The 14,015-nt window shown below is 48.3% G+C and overlaps 1 protein-coding gene across 1 annotated transcript in view; it reads right to left on the minus strand.

Moving 5' to 3' along the window:
* LOC307093001 (C-C motif chemokine 26-like) overlaps positions 1–14,015 on the minus strand; it is a 38,628-nt gene that overhangs the window by 11,372 nt on the left and 13,241 nt on the right. The window contains exon 2 of the mRNA XM_079760637.1: positions 8,811–8,924. The gene's annotated coding sequence lies outside the window, so the exon portion shown is untranslated. The remainder of the gene's footprint in view (positions 1–8,810; positions 8,925–14,015) is intronic.

Here is a 14,015-nt window from a genome sequence, read left to right on the forward strand (position 1 = left end):
GTTTTGCTGGTAAACTAACTGGCTCTTTTGTTTGTTAAGGTCAACAGGTCTAACAGAAGCAGGGTGGAATCTAGAAAAGAAAAACATGTTTCCTGGAATTAGAAAAAGACAAATCCTTTTTGTTTGTAATCATTTACTCCATTATCCTCATGGCAGTTCTGAGGGAGGTTTATTATCCCCACTTCCATCCAAGGAAACTGAGGCTCAGAGAGGTGAGGTGAGGTGAGTGTCTTAGGGTCCTGTCCCCTGAGAAAGGGGCCTCAATGTTTGCTTGCCCCAGTAGCCAAAACTACTCTGTACTTAAGTGAGGATCAAAGCAGTAAGGTGCCATACTTGTAGAGAGGGCAAAGGCTGAAAACTTTCAATGAACCAAAACAAAAAGGGAAATGCAGTTCGTCCCACGACTCACAGCATCCAGATCATAAAACAAACAGCTGGTTGCCTGGGAGAAGTATAGCTCTTCCAGGTTCTGAGTTCCCACAGAAGTCCAAGTGAGTCTCAAAGGGTCACTGGGTGAGATTGTGCCTGGGCCACACCCTGCAGCATCCTGCCAGAAGTGTACATTCCATGGGGCTGAGCACTGCCCGGAAATTAGAAAGCCAGGAGGAGAATGTGATAGTTCCAGGGAAAGCCAGTCACAGGATATTGTTCCCTGCAATCAGGAAATGCAGAGGCCAAAACCTTATCTAAAAGTGGTAATTACCATTGGCAAAGAGGCAGAAAGACTGACAGTTGGGCCCTAACTGGTTTGGCTGAGTGGATAGAGCGTTGGCCTGCGGACTCAAGGGTCCCAGGTTCGATTCCGGTCAAGCGCATGTACCTTGGTTGCGGGCATATCCCCAGTGGGGGGCATGCAGGAGGCAGCTGATTGAAGTTTCTCATCGATGTTTCTGACTCTCTCTCCCTCTACCTTCCTCTCTGTAAAAAAATCAATAAAATATATATATTTTTTAAAAGACTGAAGGTTGGATTGCGCAGGAGTTAAGGCGGGAAGGGAATTTGGGGTGTGAGGAGAGTGCCTGGGGTTCCCTCTCTGTCCTACGTGTCTACCCTTCCCCTGTGCGGTCAACAACAGAATAATTTCCCCTGAAGCTGCCTATGTCTCAGAGGAAACGCTGGATTAAAAGACCACAGCTTTGTGAGGAGGAAACAACGCTTTGTTTGTTCTGAAGGGGTTTCCTAGAAATTGACAGTCCTGTAATTCTGGGGAATTAGATAAACTTTTAAAAAAGAAGGTTCAACCTGTAGAAACAAGGCCGTGGAATTCTTTGGAACAAACAGCTTTGCCAGGGTTGAGAGGGGAGGTGAGTGTCTTAGGGTCATGTTTCCTGATATCCCTTTCCTGAGAAAGGGGCCTCAGTGTTGAGACCTGGAGTTAGAATAGGATGTCAGCAGTCCTGACAGGAAAACATCTTCCTCCCCCGAACAAGCCTCTTACTGGCAGCCTCTCTCAGCCACGATCACTAGCATTTGGCAGAGAGACTCACAGGCAGGTGGGGTGGGAGAACTTCAGAGCGGACCAAAGGGAAGGCGCAGGCCAGCTTTGATTGGCGGTAGTTGGCACAAAGAAGCTGGAGGTGAGTTAACTAGAAGCAAACATCTTACGTGATTGATTTGGGAGTGTATTTGGCTTACTTGGGTTGGTCCTGAGCTGGAAAAAGAGGGATTAATAAGAAGCCGGCAGTCACTGACCAAGTTGTGCTGGTTCTGGCTGGTTGTTTCCGAGGCTGTAGGTCAGAGTTCTGTTGTCATGTATGGTCTAGCCATTATAGTTGGGTCTCTCATGCCTGAACACTCCAGCCTTATTTTTTAATCCTTAGAAACACACTCTTCTTTCCAGAGTGAAGCCCCAGTCACCATTCAGATGCCAAGTCTGCTGAGGATTTCTGCAGGCTCCCTCCTCCCACCCACATCAGAATGTCCCCTCCTTTGTATTGTGTGGCACCACTCTATTCTGCTTCCTATTGGAGTTAAAAGAACTTTAATAGCTGCTGTGTATTGAATGTGTACTGCAAGACCTTACTGTGCTCTGCAAACTCTGCACCTGAAGGCTTGTTTTAAACCACGGAAGTTGCTCTGTCCCCACCTGCAAAAGACACCCCTCCCCACACCTGGCAGTGACTGGTGGATTGGGTAGGTCTCACACCACTTCCCAGTGGACTAAATTCTAACTCCCCTCTGCTTGAAATGCACTCTTATTAGTTGCCTTCCTTGCTGTGTATTATCTCCCCATCCTCCTAGTAATGTTCTCTGTCCCTCCCTCAGGCATAATATTTGCACTCAAATCTTTGTTTCAGGGTCTGCTTCTGGGGAAAATGCAAACAAAGTAGAAAGATCTCATTATCCCCATTTTACAGATTAGGGAAACTGAGGCTCAGAGAGTGCATATTTCAAAGCCATGCAGCTTATAAAGTACTAAATAAAGTATTAAACCCACATTGCTCTTGATTTGCAAATATGTTATTTTTCTCCCTAATTATTTGAAGCCAGAGATCATCTATCTAATAAAAGAGTAATATGCAAATTGACCATCACTCCAACACACAAGATGGCTGCCACCATGTGGAAACAAGATGGCCACCACAAGATGGCTGGCAGGGGAGGGCAGTTGTGGGCGATCAGGCCAGCAGGGGAGGGCTGTTGGGAGGGACCAGGCCTGCAAGGGAGGGCAGTTGGGGGGACCCAGTCCTGCAGGGGAGGTCAGTTGTGAGCAATCAGGCCTGCAGGGGAGGGCATTTGGGGGTGACCAGGCCTGCAGGGGAGGGCAGTTGGGGTGACCAGGCCTGCAAAGGAGGGAAGTTGGGGGGTGACCAGGCCTGTAGGGGAGGGCAGTTGGGGGCAACCAGGCCAGCAGGGGAAGGCAATTGGGAGTGATCAGGCCTGCATGGAGGGCAGTTAGGGGTGACCAGGCCTGCAGGGGAGGGAAGTTAGGGGTGACCAGGCCAGCAGGGGAGGGCAGTTTGGGGCAATCTGGCAGGCAGGGGATCAGTTAGGTGTCGATCAGGCTGGCAGGGGAGAGGTTAGGGGGTGATCAGGCTGGCAGGCAGAAGCGGTTAGGGGCAATCAGGCAGGCAGGTAGGCGAGCGGTTGGGAGTCAGCAGTCCTGGATTGGGCTTAAACAGGCAGTCGGACATCCCTCAAGGGGTTCCAGATTGGAGAGCGTGCAGGCTGGGCTGAGGGACAGTCCCCCCCACCCCACCCCCGCATGAATTTCGTGCACCGGGCCTCTAGTATTTAATAGTTTTATAGCCTTCTAGCGTGCCTATAACAGCTCGTTGTGCAATAATGTATCATGTTGACATTTAAAAAAATTAATTGAATCCAGTTGTGCATGTGTATTTTTTAAAGTTCATAGCAGGACTCCCAAGAGCTAGCTAAGACCACTCCTAGAATAATGCCCTGGGACCAGGCTGCCTTCATCCCCTTCAGGCCTCACCTAGACAATTCAGGATACTCTCTGTTCACACTCAACCCTGTCCCCAGGATACAACTACCTTCAAAAAGAAATAACATTTTACTTGGATTGTTACTTGAGAAGGGCAAGTGTATCCACACTCTTGATATATAGATCACATGTATCTTATTCATAGGAAAAAATAGCTGGGATCCTTTTCCCCCTGGAGCCCCCACACCATCTTGTTGGGGGAAACCAGCTTTCAGGTCAGAGCAGATCTTTGGGGAAAGCAGCATGGGGCAAAGCATGTCACAAAGTACATCTCCTTGAAGCCATATCTTCACAAAAGAATTAAACTACCCATGCTGGTCAATCATCCTGATCCTCTATGCCCACTTCATTACAAATACCAAAGAGCAGGAGAAGATTTGACTTTGGGTGGTGGGCACAGAGTGAAACATACAGATCTTGTAACATAGAAACCCATACCTGAAACCTGTATGATCATATTAACCAATGTCACCCCCAATAAATTTAATTTACAAAAACAACCAACGAGCTCCTGAAAACTTATTAATTATATCTATGAGAACTGTGCAAGGACGGTCAGGATCTAGCAGTGAATGCCACCAATGGGCCTTCTGCTTTTGTTGGTTTTCTACTCGCTTGACCAGTGATTTTTCAACCTTTTTTCATCTCATGGCACATTATAAACTAATTACTAAAATTCTGTGGCACAGCAAAAAATACATTTTTTTGCCAATCTGACAAAAAAAAAAAAAAGTATGATTTTGATTCATTCAAACCAGATGGCTATTGTTGTGTTGGCTGTCTTTTTTTTTTTTTTAATATATATATTTTATTGATTTTTCACAGAGAGGAAGGGAAAGGGATAGAGAGCTAGAAACATCGATGAGAGAGAGACATCGACCAGCTGCCTCCTGCACACCCCCCACCGGGGGATGTGCCCGCAACCAATGTACATGCCCTTGACCGGAATCGAACCTGGGACCTTCCAGTCCGCAGACCGACGCTCTATCCACTGAGCCAAACCGGTTTCGGCAGGCTGTCATTTTTTTATTTGGCAATCTAAGGAAAAGAGGTCAGTGCCCCTGACTAAATAGTTAGATGCCACATGTTTTAAAAATTCTTGCAGCACACCAGTTGAAAATCACTAGACTGGACACATCCCCTGCGAATGAGGCTAAGAAACAGGGACATTAGCTCTTCCCTTATCACCATTGGCTCACCAGGCCCTAAGCAGCCTGGCAAGAAGCCAAGGCCAGACCCTACCTAGGACAGGGGCCGGGACAGTAGTTAGATGGAGCTGCTGGTAGGCTGTCTTGAAGAGGGACTTTGGTGCCCATTGCTCTAGCTTCAATGGAGGTCTTCTTCCGCTTGGCATTCAGGTTCTTCATGCACCTCTGGACCCACTGCTTCTTAGGGTTAAAATAGAACATCAGGCCCTGCTTGATGGTGAGGCTGTGGGGAAAATGATGTGTCACCCCGAGACCTGGCAGGAGCCCGGAGCACTTTAGGAGGAGGTAGGTGTGGCAGCCCACGGAGGATGAGCTGCTGTCCAGCCTCCTAGCAAGTTACTACCATGATGTTGTCTCTGGGTCTATGTCTCTGTTTCAGTCACAGTCCTGTCAGACGGGGGAGGCCAACTCCTGCCTTTACGTAATGCTGGATGTCTACCCACAGGAAGGAATAAGAAAATGCATTGAAAACCCTCAAGAAAGAAGGTGGATGCCTCCAGTTCACTCACTATGCGAGGAAGTACGGCTGATAAGGATGCCAGGATTGGGAGGGGGCAGCGAGATGTCCTTTTCCAGCCCAGCTCTGAGCTGGGGGTGCCAGGCTATGGATCTGGGCCTAGTGCCAGTGGGAAAATTTCCTAACAATATAAATGTCACATTTCTATGGCATGCCACTGTTTATACAGTTAGTTCACATTTCCTGCCTTGTGTGAGAGGCAGCTATGAAGTATTTGGAGTCCTAGGTCACCATTCTGAGCCATAGTTGTCCACTGTAAGATGGAGATAATTCTATCTGCCTCATACAATAGTCCAGAGGGCTAGTTAAGATAACATTACTATATAGGGTGGGGCAAAAATAGGTTTATAGTTGTGAGTACGTGAAACACAGAGTTTATTCTTTTTTTATTTTTAAATTACTTTATTGATTAAGGTATCACATATTTGTCATCAACCCCCCCCATTCCCTTCTCAACCCCCCCCCCACGCATGCCCCCTCTCCCTGTTGTCCGTGATCACTGGTTAGGCTCATATACAAGCACACAAGTCCTTTGGTTGATCTATCTCCCTTGTCCCCACCCTCCCCTACCTTCCCTCTGAGGTCTGACAGTCTGATCAATGCTGTTCTTGTTCTTCAGTCTATGTTGTTCATCTTTTCCCCTAGATGAGTGAGCTCATGTGATACTAGGAATACACTTATAGGAACCAAAAATGAGACAAACAATAATGGTTATGCTGAGAGGCAAATGAATCCGTCTATAGTGAGTTTCTTTCTAGGCCAACAGTTCTTTTGATTCCCAATTTCTATGTCCAACAGTTGTTTATGTGTTCATAACAGCCATGATATTTCAGTTCTGGATGGTGGACAAATGGTGGTAATGCAGGTCCGACCCTCTCTGGTTTGGTCCTGGGCAATCTGCAGTGATGCACATCTGCTGACTGCTAGTATGGCAAGGCATGGTCAGCGTCTTCCATCTCTGGACTGTTTCTCTTCTGACTTCATGGCTGGAGCACTCCTGTCAATTCCTCTCTGTTGCAGGAATCCACATGGTCTCGGAGTTGTTTTCTTTTTCCAGGAAATCTCTGCCCTTCCCAGCTGCAAACTGTCTCACCAGCCGCTTCTCCTTCGCCAATTTGGGCTGGATTCCTCTCGTTTCAGCTGCTCCCTCTATTGCCTCCTGCGGGTGCGGGGCCACACAGACCGCTCACTCCCTTCCCGCCGCCATGTTTTTCCAGAGTTTATTCTTATATTATTATTTACTAGAGGCCCGGTGCACGAATTTGTGCATGAGTGGGGTCCCTCAGTCTGGCCTGTGGGATCTGGCTGAAACCAGTTCTCTGACATCCCCCAAAGGGTCCCGGATTGTGAGAGGGCGCAGGCCAAGCCTAGGGACCCCACCAGTGCACGATCAGGGCTGGGGAGGGATCATAGGAAGGCTCCAGGGCATGTCTGGCCCTTCTCGATCAGTCCCAATCTGCCAGACCTCAGCAGCAAGCTAACCTACTGGTCAGAGCGTCTGCCCCCTGGTGGTCAGTGCATGTCATAGCAAGCAGTTGAGCAGCCTTAGCATATCATTAGCATATTACACTTTGATTGGTTTAACGTCCTACTGGATGACCGGACACTTAGCATATTAGGCTTTTATTATATAGGATTTTTGTATTTTCCATATAAACAACTGTAAACCTACTTTTGCCCATGCTGTATACCCTCAATGGTGCCTAGTATACATTTGGTGCTCAATAAATGATTGTTGACTCTGAATTCTCTTCCTAGTTTTATGGGTGAGGAAGCTGAGGTGATTTCCCCAGAATCACAGAGCCAGGTCCTCCTGACTTCACTCCTTAGTAACCCTGGAGGCTCATCTCCCTGCCCACTCCCATCAGGTGCCCAGGGAGAAGTACTATTACTTATATCACTCCTGCCTTTGGGAACTCGCATTGAGCTGTTATCACACAGGTTAGGCAATTATGATACAGGTTAGGTGTCACACTGGAGAGCAGAAGAAGCCAGCGAAAACTTCCTGGAAGAGGTGACTCCTGAGCTGAGCAAGGCCTATGGAGGTAGGAAGGTCTGAGGGGTAGGAATGGAGACCTCATAGAGAAGCATGTGCCAGGTCCTGGAAGCCACAGGTTATGTTTTCAAGGGGGAGGGAGTGACTTGGTCAACTCTGGAATTTTACAGAAATCACTCTGGCTGTGGATAACCAGGGTGGAGGGACTGTGTGAAGGCTGCGATAGGAATCCAGGACGGAGGAGTGGAGGGAGTAAGAGTGGGAAGAAGAGTATGGATTTGAGAACTACTCAGGAAGTGAATTTGCCAGAATTTAATGTCCTGTTGGTTGAGGAAGCAGAGGGAGGTGACCAGGATAACACTCAGGTTTCAAACTTGGTTGTGTATGTGCAGGTGGGATCATTCAAGGAAGAGAAAAATCCACTAGGGAAAGCAGGTCTGAGTGAAAGCTATTTGGGACTGTTGACTTCAGAGTATGGGGGATTCTTACAGAGCTTTCTAGTATGTAGCAGACAGGGCTGTAGAGAAAGGTCTGGAGATCCAAATGTTAGAACAAGAAGGCCCTTGGGGGGGGGGGGGTGTTTCACCTATCCTGACATTTGCAGACAGGTACTAGAGGCCCACAGAGATTGCACACGTCCAAATGCCCCCACTCAACCCAAGCCCCAGACACTGACGGTCTAGCACCATGGGAAGGACCTAGCCCTAAAGGCCGACTGTCCAGGGTTTGAGCTCTGCCTCTATTTGTTCACTTGATGGAGACAGGCCAGGTGTTTAACTTCTATGAAGCCCAGCCCACTTGCTGTAAGATGGGGGTGTGAAAGGCCACCTCCCAGGATGGTGTGTGTGTGTGGGGGGGGGGAGGGGGGCGGGTTCTTGATCTTCAATGAAGACTCCATTCAAGACTCGCCTTTTATGAATTGACAAATCACCACCAGACCTGTATCCCTCCAGCTATTCCCTTAAAGCCCCACTTGGCCCCTCTAAACTCTTATTTGATCTTCTTATTATCCCTATTTCACAGGTGATGAAACTGGGACTCAGAGACATTAAATGACTTTCCCAAGACCTCAAAGCCATGATGCAAGAGGGCTGGTCCAGCATCTTCCTGGTAAAGAATTTGTGCCCTTGCCGTGACACCAGGCAGGCCTACTCTGTTGTGTAGTGTCAATTCCAGCACATTGAGGGCCTTCCTCAATAGTTCTCAAGTCCATCCCTTCCTGTTGACCCTTACTGCCACCACCTTTACTCAGGCTCCATTAGCGCCCTCCAGGATTCCTGCCCCAGCCTCCTAACTACAGGTGGCTGGAGATGTAGTATCTGGGGTTTAAAGCAGGGGAAACAGCAGGAGGGCACCATAAAGATGGATGGGCACTGGGATGGGGAGCTTAGAGGATTCAGGAGAGCAGGCTGAGGGTGTCTCTGCTACCCATGGTGCTCTCCCTCTTTGCTATCAAACACATACAACACACATACCAGAGGACTGGGAACAGGAGATGGTCCTGGGAACCACTTCCCTGGTGGTTCCAAAGTGACAGCCCCAACACCAAGTGTAGAAATGTTTCCCTTCACTTATCAGATCTGGGTGGCAGGAAGAGTGGGAGGGGCCTCCCAGGCAGAGGAGGGAGCCTCCCATACATCTCACCTTTGTTTGGCTTGGAAATTCCGGAGCCCGAGGTTCATAAAGACTTCTGAGAAGTTGGCTGCATGGCAACTGGCAGACCTTGACAGATGCAGATGCAGGGGTGGCAGCTGTTCTCTGTGGGAGAGCACAATAAGTCTATTGTCAAGATGAACTTTACCACACCCCCTAAGCATGGTCCTGGGAGGGGTACGGTCCAGGGGAGCGAAGGAGCTCCAAATGAAGCAGAAACAGAGGTCAAGAGGTAAAGCTCAAAGGAGGAAGACATTCACGGTGGGTGAAGCCATCCAGAGATAGATCTGACCATTTAGATGATAGTTAGATCCCTGTCAAGCAGGGGCATGCAAGCACTTGTTGGCAGAGCTCCGAGTAGGAAATTCAAGCTTCAAATGAGGAAGTCCTATCCAGCCCTGAGATTCAGGAATCCAGAGAAGGTCCCATTTCAGACTCAAGGCCGTTAGGGCTCCGAGTCCACTGGAAAGACAAACATAAACAAATAACTTCAATATAGGACAATAAGGCATCGGGATCACAGTGATTAAGATCATAGGTTTTAGAGGCTTAGGCCTGGGTGCAGATCCAACTGTATCAGCCTCAGTTTTGTCATCTGTGAAGTGGGGTGAAACCCTCTGCTTCCCAGTGGTGTTACATGGGGAAAGGGAACTGCTGTACATTAAATTCCTTGCACAGTGACTGGCCTGAAATAAATGTCAAGAAGGGGACTCATTGCTGGTGCCAGGCACCTGGCAGGTGCAAAGGGCTCTGGAAGTGCAAGGGAAGACTCTGTGTGAGAGATCAGGGAAGCATCAGAGGACAGGCAGGAGCTCCAGGGGGACCAGGGGTCAAGAGCACTCCAGGCCAAGGGGAAGAACATGAATCTGGTGAGCAGCAGAATGTGGCTGAATTCCAGAAAATGGTGAGAGAAGGTGGAGAGTGTGTTGTACCTTACTGTCCAGAGAAGGCACCACTGTCCCCTTCTCCATATCTAATAATATCTCTACTTTTGTTGATTCTCCCTATTTAACATCTCCTGGATCTGAGTGTTCCTTCTCAACCCCATTACACTGCCTCCCAACTTGCCTCCTTCCAATTTTTCTGCACACAAATACAAGAAAGCTCGTCCTACAGTGCAATCCAGTCCTGGTCACCCCCCTGCCTAAAAGTCTTCACTAGTACCCCATCACCAATAATCAAACTTCATTCTCTTATCATCTCTATAATTTTTATCTTTCTGTTCGTCACCCAATTTATTATACATTTAATGTTGTGTGTTTTTTAAATTGACTTCATCCAAAAATATCCATGAAATCATAGCTTTAGTGTACTGGCTGTATTTTTCCAATGTACATTGAAATAAACCCACAAGTATTAAATGAAACCAGGAGAGTGTGAAGGTGTGTGTGTGTGTGTGTGTGTGTGTGTGTGTGTGTGTGTGTGTGTGTGTGTGTGTATGTGTAGCAGAAACTGACTATGCTCTGCCCATATCCCCTTGTCCTTAACAATTCAGGCCATGCTGGCCTGACTTATAGCTGCCACCACCTGGCTGGCTCTGCCCCGCTGGGGCCAGGCTGACCTGCAGGGGAGGGGACTCAGGAACTCCACATAAAAACAGCTGATACCGACCACCAGTTATCAGCAAACACTTTAGTAGGTCTTGGTTGACAGACAGGTAAGATGGGACCAGTAATGTGCTGGTAAATATTTAACAACTGGCTCTGTGGGGAAAGCTCTGATTCGTAGGGTTTGCTAATTCCTGTGGTGTAAATACTCCTAACATGGCCAATTTCAAGCTTATGGCCTGATGTTATTGAAAGTGGAGTTGGGGAGAGATGTTCTCCCAGGTCAGTGCAATCAAGTTTTGGCATACCCCTGGGTGGGACCCAGGATGAAAACATAGGGGTCTCTAGGTCCTTAAGTTTTGGGAGATGCAAGAAGGGAAAACAGTGGTGTTGAGAGGGAGGTTGGAAGGTATTTACTAACCTGAAGCTCACTGAAAGAAGGTGGGTACAGGAGGAGGGAAGGCCTCTGAGCATGTGGACAAGGGTCCTTCTAATGGGCCATAGCTGAGGAGCTGAGCCCTAAGAAAGCAAGAAGTCCCAGAGCAGAAGGGGACAGGAAGCCCTAACCAGCTGGTTTTCCTGTCTTGCCTGTAGCTAGGTTCCGTTCTTCTCCTTATAGAAATAGTTCCTGCTTGGAAGCCAAGGAAGGATCAGATTCTGCTGATCCACAAAGTCTGGTGGCTGAGGCCCTCACTGAAAGGAGAACTGAAAGGGCAAATGGTGCAGCTGCTATAGAAAACAGTTCCTCAAAATGTTAAACATAGAATTACCATATGGTCCAGTGTGTTAAGCATGTCTCTTTTTTTTTACTTTTTAATTTTTTAAATTATTATGATGATGAAAAACATGTAACATACGATTTTCCATCTTTTCTCCCAATTATAGTTCACACTCAATATTATTCTGTACTAGAGGCCTGGTGCATGAAATTTGTGCACCGGGGCGGGGGGGGGGGGGTTGTCCCTCAGCCCAGCCTGCACCCTCTCCAATATGGGACCCCTCGAGCGATGTCCGACTGCCCATTTAGGCCGGTGGGATCCAGCCTAAACGGGCCGTCGGACATCCCTCCCACAATCCAGGACTGTTGGCTCCCAGCTGCTTGCCTAACTGCCTGCCTGATTGTCCTTAACCGCTTCTGCCTGCCAGCCTGATCACCCCTAACCACTCCCTTGCCAGCCTGATCGATGCCTAACTGCTCCCCTGCCAGCCCGATTGCCCCTAACTGCCCTCCCCTGCCGGCCTGGTCACCCCTAACTGCCCTCCCCTGCCAGCCTGGTCTCCCCTAACTGTCCTCCCCTGCAGGCCTGGTCACCCCCAACTATCCTCCCCTGCTGGCCCAGTCGCCCCTAACGTCCCTCCCTTGCCAGCCTGGTCGCTCCTAACTGCCCTCTTCTGCCAGCCCGATTGCCCCTAACTGCCCTCCCCTGCTGGTCTGGTAACCCCTAACTGCCCTCCCCTGCTGGCCTGGTCACCCCCAACTGTCCTCCCCAGCAGGCCTGGTCACCCCAACTGCCCTCCCCTGCTGGCCTGGTCGCCCCTAACTTCCCTCCCTTGCCAGCCTGTCGCCCCTAACTGCCCTCCCTTGCCAGCCTGGTTGCCCCTAACTGACCTTCTCTGCTGGCCTGGTCACCCCTAACTGCCCTCCCTTGCCAGCCTGGTTGACCCCAACTGCTCTCCCCTGCTGGCCTGGTCACCCCTAACTGCCCTCCTCTGCTGGTCCGGTCACCCCTAACTGCCCTCCCCTGCCAGCCATCTTGTGTCCACATGGGGGCAGCCATCTTTGACCACATGGGGGTGGCCATCTTGTGTGTTGAAGTGACAGTCAATTTGCATATTACCTCTTTATTATATAGGATTGGTTTCAGGTGCAAAACATAGTGGTTAGACAATCATATACTTTACAGCAAGCATGTCAAACTCAAAGGCTAATACAGGTCAAATAAACAAGATTTAATTTTATGTGGGCCACAAAAAAATAAACATAGGTTTATTTTGATAGAGACATGCTGAATACAAAGGGCTGAAATAAATGAGTATCGTTAACATAAAATAATAGAACGTTTTAATAAAAATTCATATTTTTTTCTTGAACATTAACTTACCAGACACTGAGTAACTGCACAAATTAATAAGCATAATGCAAATAAACCTATTTTTCTTGTTCTCCGGAAGTGAAATATATCCTGTTGCACACACCAAGAAGTCAGTCCAAGACTAATGATGTGGCAATCGGCTGCTAAAATATTCACTGCTAGTATTAGTGGAGAGAAATGGTGTGCCTGTGTGAAAGGTGCGTAAGAGAAATGAATGCAACACAATTAGAGTAATCAGTCATTACTGAATGTTGTAATAATTATGTATAACAGGATATTGTAAAAATTAAGTTATAAAATTTTTTTAAAACTTTTCTTACATACCATTATATTGGCTGGGCCGCAAAAATATTTATTGTGGGCCACGAGTTTGACCTGCTTGCTTTACAGAGTGGTCCCCCTAATATTTCAAGTACTCCCCTTGGCCCATACATAGCTATTACAATATTTTGTTTTTCCCTCCATTGACCTCTCTCCGGCCACTCCCCCCTCACCCCCCTCAGCACATGCCTTCACCCCCTAGTGACTGTGTTCATTGGTAATGCTTATGTGCATGCATACAAGCCCTTTGGTTGATCTTTTATTCCCCACCCCCGCTACCCTACTCTCCCCAGCCTTCCCTCTGAGGTTTGTCAGTTCAATGCTTCTCTGTCTCTGGATCTATTTTTGTTCATCGGTTTATGTTGTTCACTGTATTCCACAAATAAGTGAGAACATGTGGTATTTATCTTTCTCCAATTAAGCATGTCTTTTTATTTTTTGTATTTTGATGATTTAACGTCTGGGGCCTTGCTGACACTCATGAGACCTCCCCCGTCCCCAGGGTTAGCTAATTCCTAGAAATAACAACTCACTGGGCTGTGAGTGGGCCTTTCACATGCAAACAAATCAACCCAGAGCCCACACCCCAACCACCTCCTTTATGGGCTCTCCACTCCAGGCCACTATCCCCCTGCCCTAATCACCCCATGGCCAGATACCACCCAACTCGGGCAACCTTGCCAATTCTAACGCTGCGTACACTGCCTATTCCACAGAAAGCCTAATAAAGGCTCTTGCCCACACTTTCCTCAGATCCCCGTGCCTCCTGACCAACACTGGTGCTTCCTCATTGATAGATCCTCCCTTCCCCCAACTGGTGGGCGGAGTATGACCTAACCTGCGTCTGCTGCTGGGACATTCCCGAGACATTGAACCACCAATCAGTGCTTGCTGAGTGCCCCGGGCCCCACCCCTTCCTGTTCCTCCACTCTAAAGGCGTGTTCACCGCTGCACGTGTTGCTGTCTCCCCAGTCTGCGAGGCAGTCCGGCTGGGTCCTTCTCCTCCTCCTTTTCCTCTAATTCTGGTTTTTCTACCCTCCTCCATAATGAATCTCACTCGTTAATGCGGAATAAACTTCCTCCTTTAACATGCCTTGGTCCACGACTCCCATTTCCTGCGCCTCGAACCTTACACTCATGTTGCCCTGTGTAACATGCTGTACCCCGTTTCTAGGGATCTATGAGTATAAATGTCTTCCTTCATGACAGTGGTTTTCATGTCTGCATGCCTGATT

Source organism: Cnephaeus nilssonii (genome assembly GCF_951640355.1).
Source record: "Cnephaeus nilssonii genome assembly, chromosome: 2".
Lineage (NCBI taxonomy): Eukaryota > Metazoa > Chordata > Mammalia > Chiroptera > Vespertilionidae > Cnephaeus > Cnephaeus nilssonii.